The sequence below is a fragment of the Ictidomys tridecemlineatus genome, unplaced genomic scaffold (assembly GCF_052094955.1).
Source record: "Ictidomys tridecemlineatus isolate mIctTri1 unplaced genomic scaffold, mIctTri1.hap1 Scaffold_42, whole genome shotgun sequence".
Classification (NCBI taxonomy): domain Eukaryota; kingdom Metazoa; phylum Chordata; class Mammalia; order Rodentia; family Sciuridae; genus Ictidomys; species Ictidomys tridecemlineatus.
Window position 1 is genome coordinate 1,285,603 of NW_027522720.1, and position 22,266 is coordinate 1,307,868.

A 22,266-nucleotide genomic window follows, 5' to 3' on the forward strand; every position below is an offset into this window, starting at 1 on the left:
CAGAAGTGCCTCAGTCAACTAAAGCAAAAAGTTCATCCACTGATTTTTTTCATAGGTTTGTTTTTAACATTTGTTTTTGTTTATTCCTAGGTACTATGCATACTGAAAGACTTTGTGCAATTTTTAATCTATTTTCTAAAGCACTAGAAAGAGTTTATTTTTAAAATCTCAAAAAAGTCAACAAATGTGATTTAGCTTTAAAGAAATTTTATAAAGATAAAAGGGTACAAATTGGCATAGTCAACATAGTTCCATCATTGAAAAAATAAATGCATTTTATTGCTACCTTAAGCTGAAATGGAATTATAGTTACTAAATTTCATCCTCTTTCTTAAAACAACTGAACTATTGGAAAAAAATGAAACAGTTGTCTCTTGTCATTAGACATCAGGCAATGAAGGATGGTAATGTCTTGACAAGCAGGACACAATGTCATGCTTATGATTTCCCCAGCATGATGCCTTTGTGTGTGTGGGGGGGCAGAGGGTAGGGAGATAACTGGACATTGTCTCTGAAATGAAAAGAATAAATAGAGAGCTCAAGGAAGCCATGGAGGCTAGACTTCAAAGGACAGACTGTGGGAGAGAGAAAGTTGATCAGAAGAAATCTGGAGACTTTCAGAGGATTTCCTCAAGTGTTCAGTTGAGCACTGATGAGCTTCTGCATGCCAGGAAACACCTGAAATAGAAAAGAGCCACATAGAAGGAATGTGGGAACCCTGCAAAGATCAAACAATGCTGAGAAGAGTGCCGACTCCCCACAACCAGATTGAGACCTGTAAATCCCGGGCTACCCGCCTTCCCCCAATATTTTGTATTCTAGGAAATTACTAGGGTCTAATAAGAACCAAAAGGATCAGACTGTTTTAAAATTAACTGGATACTGAAGCAATGCTCAAAAAAATTTGAGCAATAAAAAAATAACCATCAGGGTAAATTTTACATTGGTTGGTAGTCATTTAAAAAATTAGCAGACATGCAAAAAATGGCATTTAAAGAATAGTTTATGTGTACACTATATTGAAAAATCTAGAGAATATATTAGACATGTGAAATGAAGACATGGAAATAGAAGTGTCCCAAGTCAAATGTTTAGAAGTGAAAGTATATGATGAAAAAATTCACTGGGTGAGATTAATGGTAGAACATAAATTTCAGAACAACAATTGGCAACTTGAAGAAAGTGACAGAAACAATCAACAATGAAATATATGCAAGAATTAAACAACAAAAAATGAAAAGAATCTGTGAACTGTGACAAATATGTGTGTCATTGAGTCTGGATATAAAAAATGATAAGTAGAAAAAAATTTAAGGATATAATAGTTCACAATTTTCCAATATTAATGGAAAACTATAAATTTTTTACTAAGAAGTATGAACCCTAACCATAGGAAACATGAAGAATAACATATTAGTCATATCATCATCAAATGGCTTCAGACTAGTTATAAAGAAGAAATCTTTAGAACGTGTGGAAAAACAATTCATAAATAGGAACAGACATAGAATGTGAGAAGATTTAAAAAAACTGTAGGAGTTCTGTGTTTAAGATTGGGTCTCTGATAAACTTCGTGATTCCGGCATGCTTGGTGGCTAGGAAGTTTCTGTGCAAAGGTACAAAATATCTGGCTGTTGGGAAGTTTCTGTGCAAAGGTGCAGAATCCCTGGCTACTAAGAAACTTCTGTGTTAAAGACATGGGATGTCTGGCCGTTGTGGCAATGCTCTTCATGAGGGTTTCGTCCTTGATCTTAGGCACATAGCTCCTAGGAATAGAAGAATTCCTTTGATAGATAACTACAATATTTCATAAAGCTCCCCTCTGCCCGCCTAATAGTAACTTCAGACAATGGACTTTCTTGAGAACTGCACTAAGCTCCTAACATTGCATATTGTAATTTTGAAGTGTGACTGAAGCATAAGAAACTTTACTTATACTCTAAACAATAATGTAGGTATGGTACTAATCACCTAATGTAACCTATTGGTATAAATAAAAGTGACCTCTTGGACAAGAAGCCATCCAGCCACCTTCCCTGCCTCTGCACCTTGTTTCTGTGAATCCTTTCTTTGAGATTCTTTACAAAAAACAATGCAAGCAAGATGTAGAGCACAATCTTTACTGAGATACAAAACAAAATCAATGTAGAATACTTTATTCATCAAAATATCTTTCAAAGCTGAAAGTGATTTTAGAAATAAAAAAAAAACTAAACGAATTCATCCCAAGTATATTTGCAAGAAATATTAAGTTTTTTTAAACATAAGAAAAATGATAGTGAATTAAAACCAAGATTTACAAAATGAATGGTGAGTTGTAGAAATAGTAATTTGCATTGGTAAATAGATTTTTTTCTTCTTTAAGCTTCTTGAAAACATTGCTGGATGTTTTAAACAATAGTAATTGCAAACTGTTGTTGAGATTATAACACATATGGAAGTAAAATAATAACACAATAATGACACAAAAGCTGGGAGTAGAAAAATGGAAACATGCTGTTCTCAAGTTACTATATCCATATGGCCTAACATCAGTGTAGGTCACATTCTGATAAGTTAGAGGTGAGCACATTAAATCCCATAATATCAACTAAACTACTGTGGTTCATGAGCCAACTATGGTGATAAATTGAATCCTCAAAATTACAGAGTCCAATGGGAAGAAGGAAAAAGGGAGACAGAATAAATGAAATACATTTTTAATAGAAAAAGAAATGTTTAAATTATGCAAGATGAATTCATTCTAGAGGTCTAGTCCACAACATGGCACCTATAATTAATGATGCTTATTCTGTACCTGAAATTTTTTGAGAGTACATTTTCATGTGTCCTTGCTTCTGGAACACCAGGGAGAGGAGCACGAGGGAGCATTTGAAGATGAAGAACACCACATCTATTACCTTGATAGTGGTGATGGTCTCATGGGTGTATGCATGTATTCAAACTCATTGAATTGTATACATTGAATATCTGAAGCTTTTGTGTATCATTGATACCTCAGTAAAACTTGAACTTGAGGTAGAATTGCAATGGGGAAAAAGTGGATAGGGTAAATAAGAAGAAGAAATTTGTCTTAGCAGCTTACAACAGACTATCTGGTCAGAAAGAGGAAGGAAGGAATGATCTCCAGAATCAGGTCAGCAAGTTGGTACAGTCCTAGGTAGAGCAGAGGTGGAATACCTGATTTCCTCCTCAACTATGAGACCTTTCAGTGGTAAGGTTCCGTTGTTCAGTAAATAGACATTTCCTTTTCCATTTGGGGTATTTGGCACTGAAATTTGAAGAATTGTTGGTTTTTATTTAGATGAGAAGGAATCATGTTCATGTTGGAGAGAAGGGGAACAGAAAGGAAACAGGGGAAACAAAGCCTTGTAATTAAAAGGACAAGATTTGTGATCTTGAAAATGCTTATGTATCTAAAGTTCCATTTTGTTAAAGAGCAGCTGATAGTCCAGGACATAACTGTGAAGAGTAAATAATATACAGGTGAAATACTTAGTATAATGTCACATAGTAAATAGTACTTAAATAGTGAGTACTATTTATGAAGTACTATTTATTCTTATTTATGAAGATAAAGGAGACTTCTTCAAATAAGAATATATTTTGCTTTGCTCTGGGTTCTCCAAATTTGTCAGTCAAGTCTTTTGACAGCTGGTATGACAACCTAACTGAACTGGATTTAATTAGAGTTGAAGAGTCAACTATTATGGTAATTTTTTTTGTTCTTAAAACTCATGAAAAAATCTACCCATGGAGAAAACATGGATCTTCCATTAGGTATCACAAAATTATCAGAATGTGAAGCAAGGATGCTTGTCGATAATGTCTCTTTTATCTCTTGGAGCTCTGTGATAAAAGATTATCCATTCAGAATGTGCTTTTTCTCAGACTAAGACAAATTTAGGTGAAAAAAAACTGGCTTCTCTTTTATGGTATTTATACTATATATTTACATCAATTGTGAAGTAAAAAGTTGCTTCAAAAGCTAATATGAGAAAAGAAATAAAATTGATTTTAAATTAAAACAATGAAAAAATGGTAGATTTTAGCCCAATTATATAAAAATACTAATAAATTACATTATTCTGAATGTCCATTTAATGTTTTGTATTGGATAGAAATGAAAGACCTATGTCTGTATCTGCAAATTACAATGAACTCTGTTCAAACATGAAAACACAAATAGGTGAAAATTAAAAGGAACATAAAACATATGCCATGCTAAACCTAGTGAAAAGATGGTTGGATGTCTGTCTGTGAATCTAACAAGATAAATTTAAGAATAAGAATATTCCAGAACTACAAGAAAATCATTTCATAAGAGGACATAAGGATCCTTTGTTTATGCCTCAAGTAAGAGAACTTCAAAGTATAAAATGAAAATTGATATAATGGCAGGAAAAAATATTCAAATTTGCAAACGCTGTCAAAGTTTTAATAACCAAATAATAAGAGCAATAAAAGATACTAAATAAAAAGACTATGTAACATTGTAAACCAACTTGTCCTAGTGAATATTATAGAACATTCTACCCAAGAAGAGAATATGCATCATTTGAAATACCTGTATAATTCCTAATTCTACCAAAGTAGGCCAAGTTCAGGGCCATAAAATTGATGTCAATAGGTTTTTAAAAATTCTAATCATACTAAAATTCCCTAACCATACTAGAATTAAATTATAAACCAACAGAAGATCTCTAGGAAATTGTCAAATATTTGGAAATTCAGTAACACTTTTTTTTAAAATGCACAAGTTAAATAACAACTAAAAGAGAATGTAAAAGTTATTTTGACAGTTAAATTAAAAATATAGCACAAAAAATTTGTGTTATTCAGTTAAAACCTCTCTTAAGGGAAAATATATAGCTAAGCACCTACTAAACACCTACTTGCAAAAACGAAGGTTTAAAATTAATGGTCTCAGCTTCTACCTTGTAGAAAAGAAAAAGAAGAGTAAACTAAACCCATGTATCCATTTGAAAAAAAATTAACAAAGCTATGATAAAATATAATGAAATTAAAACACCAAGGTGCACGCATGCACACGCACGCACACACACACATACACACACACACACACACACACACTTACTTTGCATATAAATACACATACATATACCGACATATATAGAGATAGGGAAAATTAAAACCTGGTTCTTTGAGAGAATCAATATAAATCAGTAACTTTTTGGACATTGTATCTATAAAGACCTCTTGAAAAAAAAAGCAAAAAGCAAAGGAAAAAAGTCTTGGTCCAGATTATTATAAAGTTGAATTTCACTAAAAAAATGGCAGGTCTAAATATATTTTCTGAAAAATATTGAAGATGAAGAAACTCCATAATATTCATTGTATGTGGACTGTTTCTCTGATAATAAAATCATGTGGATACATTTGAAGAAAGGGAATATGTAGATCAATAATATTCATCAACATGCAACAAAAAAGCTTTAATAAAAAGGTAGTTAATAATATTGAACATTATATAAAATATATTAACACCAAATGGAGTTTATAGTAATGAAACAAATTTGGTTTATCATTAGAAATAAATCAATGTGATTTACTATGTTCACAAATTAAATTTAAAAAGACATAAACACATGATAATCTCAACCCAGGCAGGAAAATCATTTTACAGAAACAAAAATTACATTTAATTAAAATATAGGAAAATATTTCATGATAAGAAAATTAATAATTTGAGAATAACCATTTTTCAATTTGATAAAGGTTGTCGCCAAGCAAACAAGCAAGAATAAAAACATGCACCACCAACAAACAAACAAATGATAAAAATACCTACAGCCAACCACACACCTAATGAGGAAACACTAACTGCTTTCCTTCTAGAATTAGAAATAAGGTATGTTCACTTTTTCACGTTTTCAACTGAAGCAACTGAAGTTTTACTGAAGCTTCTATTTGAGAAAGTAGAGCAAAAAAGAAAGAAAGGAAGGAAAGAAAGAAGAAAGAAAGGAAGGAAGGAAGAAAGGAAGGAAGGAAGGAAGGAAGGAAGGAAGGAAGGAAGGAAGGAAGGAAGGGTATTTGCATAAGAAAGAAAGAATTCAAATTACTTTTATTTGCCCAGAAGATTGTCACTTATGGAGAAAAATTACATGGATTGCACAAATATACTTCAAAAATGAATGTTAGTTTACTATGATTGCAGGATACAAGATAAATATACAATAAAATTGCATTTAAGTTAGGCACAATTAGACATTGAAATAAAACAAAATAGCATACATAATAGTAAGTTATATATGGTTACAAATATACAAAAAGTCAATAATGAACAATTACCAACAAAAGACATTTAACTTAACTTTTACAGAAAGAAATGCCATTGAAGTAATGCTCAATATTTTTGTCATTTGGGAAATTTAAATATTAAAAGCACAAGATTACAGACATTCCCATTAGAATTTCAAATAGTTAAAAATTAACAAAATGTGATAAAATGCAATCATTAATTTTTATGAGTTGGCAAGGAGAAAGGGAAGGGAGTAAATTTAAGGTATGTTAGGAAGCTTTTAGGTGTGATGGATTTGATTTTCATCTTGACTGGATTTATGGTTTCATGGATATATCTATATGTGAATACTTAAGTTGACTACTAAACATATCCAGAGTGAATTAGTAGATATTTTCCAGCTAACCCTGATTTAGAATGCTCATTACAACGTTTACAGGTTTACAGCGAGAGACCAAGAACATATCTTATTACCTCAAGAAGAATGATAAATTTATAAATCAGGAAAATCATACCTGAACATATATATGATATATTTATGTTTGGATATATGTTTGAATATAACAACTGGTTGTAAATAACACCCCTATTTTAGCTCTCTTCCCCCCTGCCATTTGAAAGATGCTCTCATGGGTGTGTACACATGTCAAAATTTATCCACTGTACACTATAATAATGTCTATATATATGGAAATTCTCTTTTCTAGTGATGCACAATTAATGAATTTGTGTGTGTGTCATATTTCATCAGTTTCTTTAAAGTTTGGAATTCTAATAGGTATGTAATGGTATCTTAATTTGTGTTTCCCAATTTGCAAAGGATGTTGAGACTTACTTCACACACTTCGTGTGTGTGTGTGTGTGTGGTTGTGTATAATATATGTATTTTATATAGGTTTATGTATATGTATATATATGAATTAGGTTCAAAAATTGAACATTAAAATTAAATAGTAAATTGCTTCCCTGGTAAAGTTAGAAAATACACACAAACATACATATTCATGTGACATAATTTTATAATTTTCAAAATGGGTCAAAACATAAACACACATATTTATATGACACAAATTTATCATTTTCAAAGGGTTTTGAAACATGACACCTATTTAACAAAGTTGTTTTGAAAATTAAATGAGTTAATGCAATTAAGATATTTAGAATATTATCTAAGCCCAAGGTAATTATTTAAATGCTATATATTCCTCCTGCTTACAATTGGTAGCTCTATGTAACCATAATGATTTTTAAAATGCCATCAATAAATGTTGTAAAGAAATTTTAATCTTCCCCTGTTAATCCAATAATGTCAATTTGGTAAGTATTACTCTTAAAATCTGCCTCTCTAGATTAATATTTTAATATTCTAAATGTACCTAAATAATGCAAAAAATATATATTTTACATTTTCCTTCAATGGTAAGTTCTTTTGTATATCTATTCAATTCTATTGTGATTTGTCTATCTACTCTATTGACTTTCCACTATGTAAGTTTAAATTATAAACAATTTTGACATAAATGAAATTGACCTTAGATCCTTTCATGATAGCAGATCGAGATCCATCTGGCTAAAGTTTTTTTTTTCCTGGTGACACATCTGATCTTTTCACAGTGGAGCAAAAGAGGAAAAATTGATCTAGAAAAAATAACTATACCTTTTCAAAATGCTATTTGATTATTTTAAATTTGTTTTAATGTTTTTATTATCTAATATTGGAAGAGGTCATGTATAAGTAAAACAAAATTTACTTACAATATATAAACAATAGGGAGGCAGAAGAATAAACATCTATAGCTGTAAATCACAGTGTGACAATTTAAATATTTATGTTGCCATGATGACATCCTTAGTGCCTATTTAGAATCGTGATGCACATCTTAAAGAAATAAATATTTCTATCTTATTTAATGGGCATAGACTCTCTCTCTCTCTGTATAATATATATGTACATATATGTACATGTAGTGTGTACTGGCATGCAAGTTTTATATGTGCATTTCTGCAGAAAATCATAAGTAGACATAACTATGAATATTTTGTATATGTATGTAATATTTTACACTGTATTTATATACAATGTCTGATAATTAGCATATGTATGTTCAGGAATACATCTACATATACATATATATGCTCACACACATCATAGCTTTATTAATATTGTTCATAAACACAACTAGTAAAACACTATGAATTTACTGTGCATAGGCATGTAAAGTATATGTGAATGTTCTTTCACAATGTGCAAATTATGTATATTAAAATTGGTTAGGCAGGATTAAAGAAGTAAATGAGAATTGTTAAATGAGGATTTGGTCAATGCAAATTTTGTGAGCTGTACATAAATTTTGTAGACCTAATGATTTTTGAAAACCATTTCCAAGGCTGTTTATGGCTCATATGGAAATCTAAATGGAATCTTACAGGAACTGGATTAAGGAATTAAGCTCTTGTCAAATATTGCTGGTCTCTGCTTTTTAATTTTTCTTGCCCTCAGAGTTCTCTTGCCTTTAATACATGTTTATACTTTGTAGGCCAGAAGTGGAACTCTCTAGCTAATATTTTTTCTTCCTATTGTGCAAAGAAATCTTCTTTAATGCTTACACGGTTATTTGAATTTTGCAGTAGAATGCTGTGCACTGCAGTTTTGCTTTGAAACGAATGATCCTCTTTTTGTGTTTGTTTCAAGGTAAACGATTTTCTGCAGTTTTGTTGTGCATCCTTAGGAGACGACTCATCCCATTGCTTAGATGTAGAAGGGGATTTTTTTAAAAAAATCACTGCTGTGAACAACTAACTGCTTGATCATCAATGTTCCTCTTTTTCTTCTCCTTCCCTTTGTAGTGGTCTTAGTCCGTGCCTGTCCTCCATGGCACATCAGGATTTGACAAACTGGTGCTACTCACAGTGGAAGCAATGTATTCTTTGTTAGAAAAGTGCCCTCTTTCTCAGAAGTCGCATAAACATCTTAGGAAGAATGGTTGATTAAATTGGTTCTGCCAGGAGTTATACTTATCTGAACACATACTTTCTTTGTGTAGGATTTGGAAATTCTACCCAAACCCCACATCCTTTCTCTATAGAAGGTAAAATTAGTCTTGATTTCTTCCTGTATGTGCAAGCTTTGTTCTTTGTGCAGTTTCCATAGAAAGAGTGATTTTCAGTATTCAGGTCTTATCTTTCAGTATGAAAACTTAGTTATTGTTCAGCATTTTTAAACTTCCAATTGGACCTTTGTCTTCTAGACAGTAAGTAGAAAGTTGTACTTCATAAATGACATTTTACTTCATTATATCGTTTCTTCCACTAAGCCATAGGTTGTGCATACATTATAGTTAGGTGAAATATTTGGTTAGAAGATAGTAAAAATCAGCTGAAAATGATGTGCTCACCTGCCGAGAGCCTATTCTAAGTGACTTTACTTTTCCTGTAACATTACAGAAAACCGATACTTGGTCTTCTTTAGGACTAGATCAAGGGAATTTTGGAAACCATAGGTTTCTCCAAATACAAGGCAGTGTCTGAACTAAAGGCATACAAAATACTTTTTTGATTGAGTGAATGAAGGGTCAAAAGCAGGAAGAAAAATAACTTTTGGTTATTTTAAATACTATGAAAATAAATATATCTTAAGTTTACGTGAATGTATAATTTGGAAATGATTATTCTCCACTATTAACTATTAAGCTTTTGTTGTATTTACACCTATTTTGGAAATTATTCCATAGAGCATGAAAATTAGGTTTTGTATACGTATTTAGAGATTGATTAACAAATTATAATAGATTTTTTAAAAATTATGCTTATTAACCCTGAAAGTCAATCATTGACATTTAAAAAACAATAGTATAAAAATTGTGAAAGGGACATTATTTGAAAGTGGAAGAAGGATTATAATTTTTCCAAGTTACCTTTTTGGGGTATAAATGGAATATGTAATATTTTGAGAATACTTTGAATTCTGAAATTTTATCATGTCCAGGTTAGAAATATGCAATGCAATACTATCCTGTAGGTAGAAGCAGCAAGCTATAACTCTCAGTCAACCACACAATCACAAGGGTAAACTGTGGATGCCCCAGCTTACACTTTGTTCCAGCTTACACTGCATTCCTAAGCTATGGTGTTCATTAGATTGAGTATATTAAATGCATTTTTTTCTTCAATTATTTTAATTTCACAATGGGTTTATCAGGATATAACCCCGAAGTCACGGAAATCTGTAGTTCTCTCCTCTGTGGTATATATATGAATACACACACACACACATACACACACACACACACACACACACACACACGTGCACAATTGCTGGGGATCAAACACAGAATCTCACGCGTGCCAGGCAAGTACTCCATCACTGAGATGTGCCCTCTGGTCCCTTTTCTTGGTTTTTAATGTTCCATATGATAAATGTTCTTAGTTCATCATGCTTAGCCAGAAAGTAACTATAGCCTATCATATAAAACAGCCATATTTTAGAGGACATTTGATTAAAAAAAACTGATAATTTTGCCAAAGACAAAGTTTCCAGTGATAACAAAATAAATTCTGGTTGCAGCCAAATCATTTTTGTTTTGCATTGTGCAGATGTCTATAATTTTTTTTTTGGATAAATGCTTTCTGTCAAATTGGCAATTTTGCTTTTTCTTTCTGAAAATTTCTTTGGAATACAAATGAAATTAGATTTGTTTTTTGGGAGGAGGGGCACATGTGAGGAAAAATGTCTGTATTATCTATCACTTGGTATTCCCCACCAGTCCTTCATGTTGTATTAACTATGTTTTTGCACATTGGAAATAATTCCTTATAAATCTAGCTGTCTTTCATGTCTCCATTATTGGTTTACAATTTGTTTCAGTTATATATAATCATGGAGCACTGAGCAGCCCCTTTAGTCAATAAGATGTTGGTAATGTTTTGTTGCAAACTATAAGGATGCTATAGGTTTTATTAGTTACAAATAGCTATTGCTAAAAACTAGCAATAGCATATTTATAAAAAGCCCTGTAAAATAGCAATATCTTTTTCCCATATAGCAATACTCAGGCAAAAATCATATTTTCTGTCTGTAAATATTAGTAGATGAAACATTCAATAGCTAACCTTGCTAAAATATTCTCTAGGAAATGAAAAAATAAATGTATTTTGAACCCTATAGAAGAAAGAGAAGCACAATGTACCTTCACTTTTCTAATTTTACCTTGTTCTACTAAATATCAAGTTTTTGCTTTGAATTTTGTCAACAGTATTTTAATAACTCTGCTGAAATTTCGGATACAAGTCTGTGATTACCTCCTTATTTATGTATAAATAGCACATCATTGATAAAACATATACATGGATGGTGATTATTTTTATATATATATATATATATGTGTGTGTGTGTGTGTGTGTGTGTGTGTTACAAGGAATTTCTTCTTGTAACCAAATTAGAAAAGTATATTCCTATGGTCTATGATATAAATGTAGCTTATTTCAGGACAAACTACCTCTAGTCATTAGATTGTGAACTTTAGGAAATTTATGAAAGTATATTTTCACTAATCTTAAGTTCCATGATAAATGGTGTCTGTATTTGAGAAAAATCAAGGCATTTTAATTTAATTTTGTTTTAGTTTTGCAGTGCTGTGGATATAGTGCAAGGTCTCACATATTCTAGGCAAGTATGTACCACTGAGCAACATCCCTAGCCCGACACTTCTATTTATTATTTATATTCCTTAAAAGTCATGACTTTTCATTCATTAAGCTACTTATTTTGAGATAATAGTAGCATACATTTGTTTTAGTCAGCTTTTTTGCTGCTGTGATCAAAATATCTGCCAAGAACAATTTTAGAGGAGGAAAAGTTTATTTGGCACTCATGGTTTCAAAGATTTCAAATGGCCAACTTTATTGTTCTGGGTCAGATGTGAGTAAGAATACCATGGCAGAAGGTTATGGCAGAAGAAAGCGGTTCAGGACATCCAACCAGGAAGCAGAGTAAGAAAAAGTGTACTCATCAGGGACAAAATACATGTCCTAAAGGCATACCCCAATGATCTACCTCCTCCAGTCATACTCCACCTGTATTTAGTTACCACCCAGTTATTCCCTATTGGGGGATTAATTCACCAATTTGGTTAAGACTCTCATAATCCATTATTTCACCTCTAAACCTTGCATTGTCTTGCACATGAGCATTTTCAGGACTCCTCATATCTAACCAACAGCAATATTCAATTATAAAGCTAATGCATAATAGATCTTATCTATCCTTTACCCACTCACCACTATAGTAACATCTTGTCAGATTGTAGTACAATATCACAACCTGAATATTGACATTTGTTTTAATCAGTTTTTCCATATTGTAACCAAAAAATCCTGACAAGAACAAAGTGTATTTGGAGCTCATGGTTTTAAAACCCTAAATATAACTTCACCTTTAGAACTTTAGAGGTCTCGGTCTATAGAGAGCCATTTCTATTGCTCTGGGCCCAATAGAAATGGCAGAAAAGTATGGTGGAGGAAAGCAGCTCAGGACATGGCCATCAGGAAGCAGAAAGCAGTTCCACTTTCTAGGGATAAAATATATTCCCCAAATGCCTCCCCACAATGACTCACTTGCTCCAGTCATACTCTACCTGCCTAGTTACCACCCAGTTAATGCATTCAAGTGGATTAATGCACTGATTAAGTTAAGGCTCTCATAACATAATCATTTCACCTTTAAAGTTTCTTGCATTATCTCACATGAGTTTTGGGGGACCACGTAATATCTAAACCACAACATGATGCAGTTAAGATACAGAATATTTCTCTAGTCACAGAGATCTCTCCTGTGGCTTTTACATAGCTATAACCATCCCCTCACCTTATCCATTGACAACCACTAATCTATTGTCCATCTCTATAAATCTGTCATTTTGAAAACATTATATAAATGGAACTCTACAGTGTAGGATAACTTTTAGGATTGTTTCTATTTTTTCCCTCAGCATAAATCTTTTGACATTTATTCAGATTCTTGAATGAGCATAAATTTTTATTTTTCTGGGATAAATGCCCAGGATGTAATTGCTGAGTCATATCATATTTGCATGCTTAATTTTTAAGCAAATGCTAAATTCTTTTTCAAAGTAATTGTGCCATTTTATATCTCCATTAGATATGCATAAGTGGTACAGTTTACATTCTCAACAGCATTTTGCATTGTCACTATTGATTATTTTAGTGATTCTGATTGGTGTATAGCCATATTTGATTTGTGGTATTAATTTGCATTTTCCATTTACTAATGATGTGAAACATCTTTTTATATGGTTGTTTGTAGGCTGTATAGCTTTTTTTTAATAAATTCTCTGTTCATACCTTTGTTTGTTATTGCTGTTGCTGTAGTTTTAAGCATTCTTTGTGTATTCTCAACCCTAGTACTAAGCTGAATTTGTGATTGGTAAACATTTCTCCAAGTCAGTAGCCTGTCTTTTCGTCTTCTTTAAAGAATGTTTTTCTAAGTAAAATGTTTTAATTTCAATAAAGTCTAACTTACTATTTTTTTCTTTTCTGAATCATGGTTTTGGTGTCAAATCTAAGAACTCTGCCTAATCATAGTTGTGACAAATTTCCTATAGTTCTCTCTAAATATTATATCATTATATCTGTTACATTTAGGCCTCTGATCTACTTTGAGGTGATTTTATATGAGATTTGAAGTTTATATTAAGGTCTTATTTTTGTTTAAGGAAGTATAAATATCACAACACCATTTATTGGGAAATTTAAATTTCTTCTATTGCTTTGATTTTTTAATTTGTCAAAAATGGAGTATATTGTAGTTTGTATTAGTTCCAAGTTCCCTTTTCTGTTCTATTGTACTATGTGTGTTCTGCAAATAATAAAACAGTCTTGACTGTTGTAGAGATATAATAAATTTTGAAAGTGATTAGATTTCTTGTTTTATTCTTTTTCAAAATTATTTTACCTATCCTAATTCTTTGGTTTATTCATAAACATTTTAGAATAATTGTGCCTGGGGGCTGGGGATGTGGCTGAAGTGGTAACACACTCACCTGGCATGCATGGGGCGCTGGGTTTGACCCTCAGCACCACATAAAAATAAAATAAAGATGTTGTGTCTACCGAAAAGTAAATAAATAAATAAATATTTAAAAATTCTCTCTCTCTTTTAAAAAAAAAAGAACAATTGTGCCTGTATTTATATAGCTTGCTATGATTTTGATGAAATTTTATTAAACAAGTATATAAATTTGTAGGAAATTGCTATATTTCCTCTCTTGTTTCCAATCCTTCTACATTGTATATTGTCTCCTTTATTTAGGTTTTCTTTGGTTTATCTCTGTTTCATCAATATTTTATTGATTGAACATATAAGTCCTGAATATTTATTTTGATTTACAGTTTTATTCTGAGAGATTATTAATGGCCCTGTATGTTTAACCTTTATATTTACATGTTTATTGCTAGTGTATAGATATAGAATTAATTTGTATATATTGGTCTTATATCCTGAAACATTGATGGGCTCAGTTACTAGATGTAGAAGTTTTTATCTCTTTGATTCATCAGACAGGTTTACATAGATAGTGAACTGAAAATAGTACAAATATTTTTTCTGATCCACATTCCTACTATTTTCTTTCTTGCATTATCACAAAATCTTTCAGAACTATGTCAAATAAGATTAGTGATAGAAGTCATCCTTATTGTATTGCTATCCTTAGGGATAAGGCATTTATTCTTTCTTCATTGACCATTTGGTAGTATTTTCCAGTAAACCATCTGGGCCTTGAGAGTTACAGATGTATTCAAATTATGTATTTCATATTGGATGGGCGTGGTTGTCCTTTAAAAAACACTGATCTATTTCATCCTGTTGTCCAATTTATGAATGTATGGTTCTTCATTGTACTGCTTTATTTTCCTTTGGGTATATTTTGAAATTCTATTGATATGTCATTTTCTTATATTGGTAATTACTTGAAATATTGCTTAGTTTGACTATTTGGGTTGTTGGTCATAGATTTTCTAATTAAAATTTGGATATGTGGGTATTATACAATTATACTCCTGAGATTATTTAAATCTTAAAGTTTATTTTGTTTTTCTCAGATTCTACTCTCACAGAGGAAGGGGTTGTCCTATCTAATTATATGCAGGGTAGAGTAAACATGCAGATTTATCAATCTGAAGTGGGAAGAATGCCTGGTTTTCCTCTGGGCCCCTTTGATACTACCAGTGATTAAGAAAAACAGGAGTGCCCTGTTATTGCTCCTCCACTACCACCAATGGGGGATGACTTCATTTCTACTGGAAAATAGTGAACAATCTGGCTCTCTATCGACTATTCAAGGACAGCACATGGGTGAATACGAAGGAATTATGTAACATGAACAATAACTTATCAGAAAAAAAGCATGTTGAAACAACGACATAGTTTTCCAAATAAATGGTTATTGGAGAATTCCAATGCACACTACAGGGGTTAGAAAATAAACTTAGGAAAATTTATAACAAGGAGGAAAATGATGAAATATAAAGCCTTGGACTCTCCTTTCCATGATACACAAACTGTTTCACTAGTGGTAACTAAATTGATGCCATTTGTGAGAAATCCACAAACTATTCAGAATTTCCCTGCATCCAGGTGAAAGCAAAATCAACCACATCAAAAGTAGTAGAGAGACTGGAGACACCCTGTGGTCCCCTTCCCTTGCATGGCACCATGTAACAGAAGAAAACTTCAACTCCAGGTTTCTCTCTAAGGAGGAAAAGGTTTTGATTACACATCCAATATTGGAACTTTTCCTAGTGCTGCCTGAGAGATTGGCTTGGGCCTTTGACAGGATCCATCAGCAGGGAACAAAGGAGCATGGCACTCATCATAGCTCTTGTTCATATCCCAATACAAAGCAAAGAGAGAACAAATAATCAAAATGCTCCCTGCGAAGGAAAAGTGTGGAACATAGCATAAAACACTCCAATTTCTCCAAGTCATACCTGGGGGATTGGATTTGGTATTATCTATTGTTGAACACTGATGACAACATGGCCTGCTCTAGATAACTAGGTGCCACTAAGAACAAAATCTATGGTTCTGACCATCACAACTGTTTGAGGGGTCCACAGAATCTCTGGCTGGTTTAATCGATGATGTATCTTCTCCTGTGAAAAACCAATCTATGAATAGAAAAGGTAGCAACTTTTCTCTTGTGTGCATATGAACACAAAGAGTAAAAGACAATGAAGAAAGAGAAACATTATTGAAACAAGGAAGAAGGTAAAATCACAGAAACTGACCCAAATTAAGCAAAGATATATGAATCTCCAAAACAAGAATTTAAAATAACTACCATTAAATTGTTCAATGAGAACAGGAGAACAATAAATGAATAAAGTAAAATAGTGGCTGGAAATTTGTCTCAAATAGGGAAGGAAATGACATTTAAATCCAGGAATTCCAAAGGACTAGAAAGAAGGATAATTCAAAGAAGTCCAAACTGAGATATAATCATATCGCCAGTAGTTAAAACAGAGAATTTTAACAACAGTAGTAGAACACCTAACCCCCACGTATAAGGAGATTGTCCTAAGACTAAAAGCAGATTTTCAGCAAAAATCCTGCAAGATAAAAGAAGTGGGATGATTTATTCAAAGCACCTCAAGAAAAAAAAAATAACATAGCAACCAAGATTACTATACTTAGCAAAATTGTCCTTCAAAAATGAAAGGAAAGACAAGGACATTTACAGACGCCCCCACAAAAATGCTGAGGACTTCTTCGGCATTATAAATAATGTTTGTGTTTTTGTTGTAAAAACAGAAAAAAAAATTCTAACATTCCTAGGGAATCACAAAAATCCCAAATGACCAAAACAATCTTAAGAAGGAATAGCAATGCTGGAGGTATAGTACTTCATAACTTCAAAATATATTTAAAAGCTACAACAACCACAGAGTATGTTAATAGCAGATGTACCAAAGGAATAGAACAGAGAGCAGAAATAAACCTATACTTACATGGTAAGTCTTCAGGAGAGATTCCAAGAATACACAATTGGAAAAGGATAGTCTCCAACAAATAATGTTGGGAAAACTGGATATCCACATACAAAGTGTGAAATTATACACTTATCTTATATTGTGTGGAAAAAATACTCACCATGAGTTGAAGATTTCAACCTACAATCAGAAACCAAAATCTCTGGAAAAAATATGGAGGAAAACCTTTATGACATGGGTCTTGGTATTGACTTCTTGGATATGGCACCAAAAGCACAGATTTTAAAAAAGCCAAAAAAAAAAAAAGAAAACAAACAAACAAACAAAAACAGGCCAGTGTAACTACATAAAACCAAATCATTTCTGCAATGCAAAAGGAACAATAAATATAGCAAAAACACAAGCTATAGGATGGAAGAAAATGTTTGCAAACCATATGGTAGGCTATTAAAATCAAAATTATATAAAAAGATCCCACAACTTAATAGCAAAAAAATAATAATTCAATTAAAAATGGTCTAAGAGCTGAATAAATATTTCTACAAAGAGAAATAAATTCCCAAGAAATATATGGAAAGATGTCCTTTTCACAAATTGTTATGAAATTGTAGAATAAGATATCTCTTCTCATTTGTTAGGTTAGCTATCTTATGGGGAAAAAAAGAAGATAGCAAATGTTGGTGAGGATATGGAGGACATGTAAACTGTGTATACTTTTGTACTGTGAATGTAAAATTATATGTATGCTATAAAAACAATATGTAGTTTTCTCAAAATAATAGAACACCATATCAACTACCAATGCCACTTCTGGGTTATGTAAAATATAACTTAAATCATGATCTTGAAGAAATATTGGCACTCCTATGTTCTTTGCAACACTATTCACAATGGTCAAGATGTGGAAACCATTTTACTCTCCATTTCCCAACAAAGTAAAAAGAACACAAATGAATGCAGCTGTAGAAGATAATGCTAAGTGAAGTTAGCCAATCCCAAAAAACAAATGGTGAATGTTTTCTCTGCTGTAAGGTGACTGACTCATAGTGGGGTAGGGAGAGGAAGCATGGGAGGAATAGACAAACCCTAGACAGGGCAGAGGGGTGGGAGGGAAAGGGAGGAGGTAGGGGGTTAGCAATGATGGTGGAATGTGATAGACATCATTACCCAAAGTACATGTATGAAGACATGAATTGGTGTGAACATACTTTATATACAAACAGAGATATGAAAAATTATGTTCTATATGTGTAATAAAAATTGTGATGCATTCCACTGCCATGTATTTAAAAAATAAAAGAATTTTCTTTTTTAAAAAAAGAACATATGGTATATACATACATGGAATTTTTCTACTTTAAAGAGAAGAAAATTCTATAATATATGATGAGATGGATAAACCTTGGTGATATTATGCTAAGTAAAATAATCCAGTCAAAGAAAGACAAATACTATATGATTTCTCTAAGTGAGTTTCTAAGAGTTATAGAAGTAGAGAGTATAATGATAATTACCAGGCGGTTGGTAAAACGAGAAAATGGGGAATTGATAATTTAAGAGTATCCAGTCTCAGTTATGCAAAGTGAATAAGTTAGACAACTACTGAATAATGGTCATGTGCTGTACAATATCATTTTGGTCAATAATGAATCACATATTCAATGGAGATCTCATAAAATTCTAATGGAGCTGAAATTTTCTATTACCTTGTATTTTTACTGTATTTTTCTGACATGTTTAGAAAAATAAACATGCATGTTTATGTAACTGTGTTACAATTGCTGATAATATTCAGTACAGTAATATGCTATGTAGTTTATAGCCTAGGAGTGATAGATTATTTCATATGGCCTAAGTGTGTAGAATGCTTTACCATGTAGGTTTGTGTAAGTACAGTCTGTGATGTATGCACAACAGTAAAAATCATCTAATAATACATTTTTATCATTATGTGACACCTGACGGTAGTGAATATAACTCAATTGGATTGTGTTCCTACTAAAAAAAAATACTACATGGTACTCTGAAACATCTTTAAAAGGTAGATCTCATGTTAAGTGTTCTTATAATAAAAATAAAACTAAATCATATTAATGTGAAAAACAGACTTGAGACACAGATGAAGAGACAGCTATGAATTTAATATTATTACCCAATGTACGGTGATAGGTCAGGATATATGGAGAAAAAGTAGCAATCAACCAATAATAATTACCTCAATTAAAACCTTAAAGAATTTAAAGTAACCTGGGAAATTTAGAAAATGAAATTTAACAAAGAACTCAGGAAAACTCTTTTTTTTTTTAAGAGAGAGAGAGAGAGAATTTTAATATTTATTTTTTAGTTTTTGGCAGACACAACATCTTTGTTTGTATGTGGTGCTGAGGATCGAACCTGGGCTGCAAGTATGCCAAGCAGGCGCGCTACTGCTTGAGCCACATCCCCAGCCCCAGGAAGACTCTTTTAAAATATATCAGTTAAAGTTCTGACTTTTAAAATTCTCAAAAATACACATAGACAAGAAAAGTTAAGAAATAAAAGTTAAAAATAGAATTAAATTACCATTAATTATATACAATATGATTTTTCTACTTAGAACACCAAGAATACTTGAATTAATAAGAAAATTCCTTTAAATTTCTAGTTTCAAAATACTTTAAAGATTTAATATTATCCATAAAATGATAATGATCACATTTATTTGGATCTTACTATGTGCTTACTTTTTACTTAAAAAAGTGCTTTGCATAGATTATCTCAAAGCAGTATTATGAGATATTTATGATGTTATTATTTTCATTTTACAGATAAGAAAATGGAGGCAAAGAGAAATCATGAAACCAGTCCAAGATTACAACACTGGTAAGTAACACATGAACAGTACACAAATATTTCTACTCTCATATAAAATACAATATTTAATTTCTAGGAATTTGACTTACATGATCACAAAATTAAGCTTGTTTGGAACATAGAAGGTAGGAATCAAGAAGAGTTACAGGAGCTAGGAATCCTTAAGAATTGTGACACCTGGCCCCCTAGAGAAATCTTCAGATTATTTCAGGTTTTCCCTCCTGTGTCTTTACCTTCAAAGTTTGGAAGATAAACTATCTCGGTGCAGCTTGGGGCAAGTGTCTATTCCTGTGTTTTTCATTGGCATGAGAAAGTAGTGGAAGATCATTGATTAGAAGCCTCACTACAAATACATGGATTGATTGGGCAAGCAGAATTAGGCAAGGAAAGGGGCTCAAAAAGAATTAAATTTGGTGTTCATTTAAGACCCTGATTCTTTAGAGGAGAAGAGCAGAGCTAGGTGGCAGCGGGCAGTGTAAATGTACAACCACAGTAATGAAAGGATTGATTTTGCTGCTGGAACCTGAACAAATTCTCTGCTTTCAAGATTATTCGAGGGTTCTCATGTGGGTAACAGTCTATCTCAGATTCATTCTAAGTGGCTCTTTCTCTTTATATCTTGAATCAAATGAAAGACTCTGCATAGAAGTATACTCCAGAGAGTTTGAAGGATTCAAATATTGTTTTTTTTGCTTGGTCAAACTGGTAACTTTTGAAAGTACCACTCTTATGGTACTATCAGTCACTGCACGGAAGTTTAAATTTTATGAACAGAATAGAATGTATAATTAAATTGCTGCTACTTTGGTGTCATCTATTTTATGAGTGTTAAGAGGTTTTTAATTTGGATCATGTTGTTATTTAATGTGCCCTAAGAAGGACTTTGACTAGACATATTGTTATAGATACTAGAGAAATTTAAAGATAAGCCTCTTAAGTAAATGTTTTGTGAGAACAAAATTTCTCACCTTTGGCACTACTGAATTTTGAGGGCAGATAATTGTTTGCTTAACGTATGGAAAGTGTCTTATGTAATTCTTGTAGAAAATTTACTTACATCTCTGGCTTCTACTTAAGAGATATCAGTAGCATCCTTAAAGATGTTGCAATAACAACAACAAAAATATCTCCAGTTATTGTTGAATAATCCCCAAGGGAAGAAATATTGCCAGTACTCCATTATGCAAGATGAATAAGTTCTAGAGATCTGCTATTTATATCTGCAGGATGATGTTCTCCAGTCAATGATGGACCATGTATATGATTATACCATGGTGTTCTCATAATCTTATAACAGAGCTGAAAATTTCTATCAGCTAGCAATTTTACTGTTACTTTTCTATGTTTAGACATATTTAGATACACAAATACTTAGCACTGGGTGGCAGCTGCCTTCAGTATTCTGTATGGTAACATGCTGAGCAGGCTTATTGACTAAGAGCAATAAGTGGTATCAGAGAGCCTGGGTGTGTAACAGGCAACATCACTTAGGTTTGTGTAAGCACACTCCATGGTGTTTGGATAATAACAAAATTGTCCAACAATGTTCCTGAGGCTTTATCCCACCATTAAGTGACACGTGACTGTGGTGAAAGGCACTGAATGGACCTACCATGGTAGATAAAAGAGGGACTTCTTGACAATGGACTAGTAGAACACATTCCATTCACAGTGCTCAATAAGGTTAAGAGGACAAATTTCTACCAGTGAAAGAATTTTCAGTTTTGGTGTTCCTTAGGAAATTGGCATGCATACTCTTTACTTAGCAAGCCATGGTAGGAAGTGATTCTTAACTGTGGAGACACAGTGATATTAAGACATTAGACTTTTAAAATAATACTGATTCTCAGGCCACATTCTTGATGAATTACATTAAAAATTCTGGTGGTTGCTATATTTTGGAACTGAAATGTTCCCCAAAGGTCCATGTGATAAAGTCTTGGTCTCTAGGCCATGGGAATACTGGGTGCTGGTAGAGCCATAATGACAGGGGGTCTAGTTGAGGAAAGTTAGGTCAAGGGGTCATGAACTTGAAGGAGCAATTGGAAGCAAAGCTCCTTCCTCTCTTTTTTTTTTTGCTTTCTGGCTTGGATGAGGTGAACAGGCCACATCTTCCATGAGCTCTGCCATGACACACTTTGCCC

At 32.4% G+C, this 22,266-nt stretch overlaps 1 pseudogene across 1 annotated transcript in view; it reads left to right on the forward strand.

Annotated features, from left to right (window-relative positions):
• The window catches only part of LOC144373523 (transport and Golgi organization protein 1 homolog), a 237,695-nt pseudogene that overhangs the window by 86,802 nt on the left and 128,627 nt on the right, over positions 1-22,266 (forward strand). Inside the window, exon 4 of the transcript XR_013433174.1 lies at positions 20,077-20,131. The product of XR_013433174.1 is annotated as a transport and Golgi organization protein 1 homolog (transcript). The remainder of the gene's footprint in view (positions 1-20,076; positions 20,132-22,266) is intronic.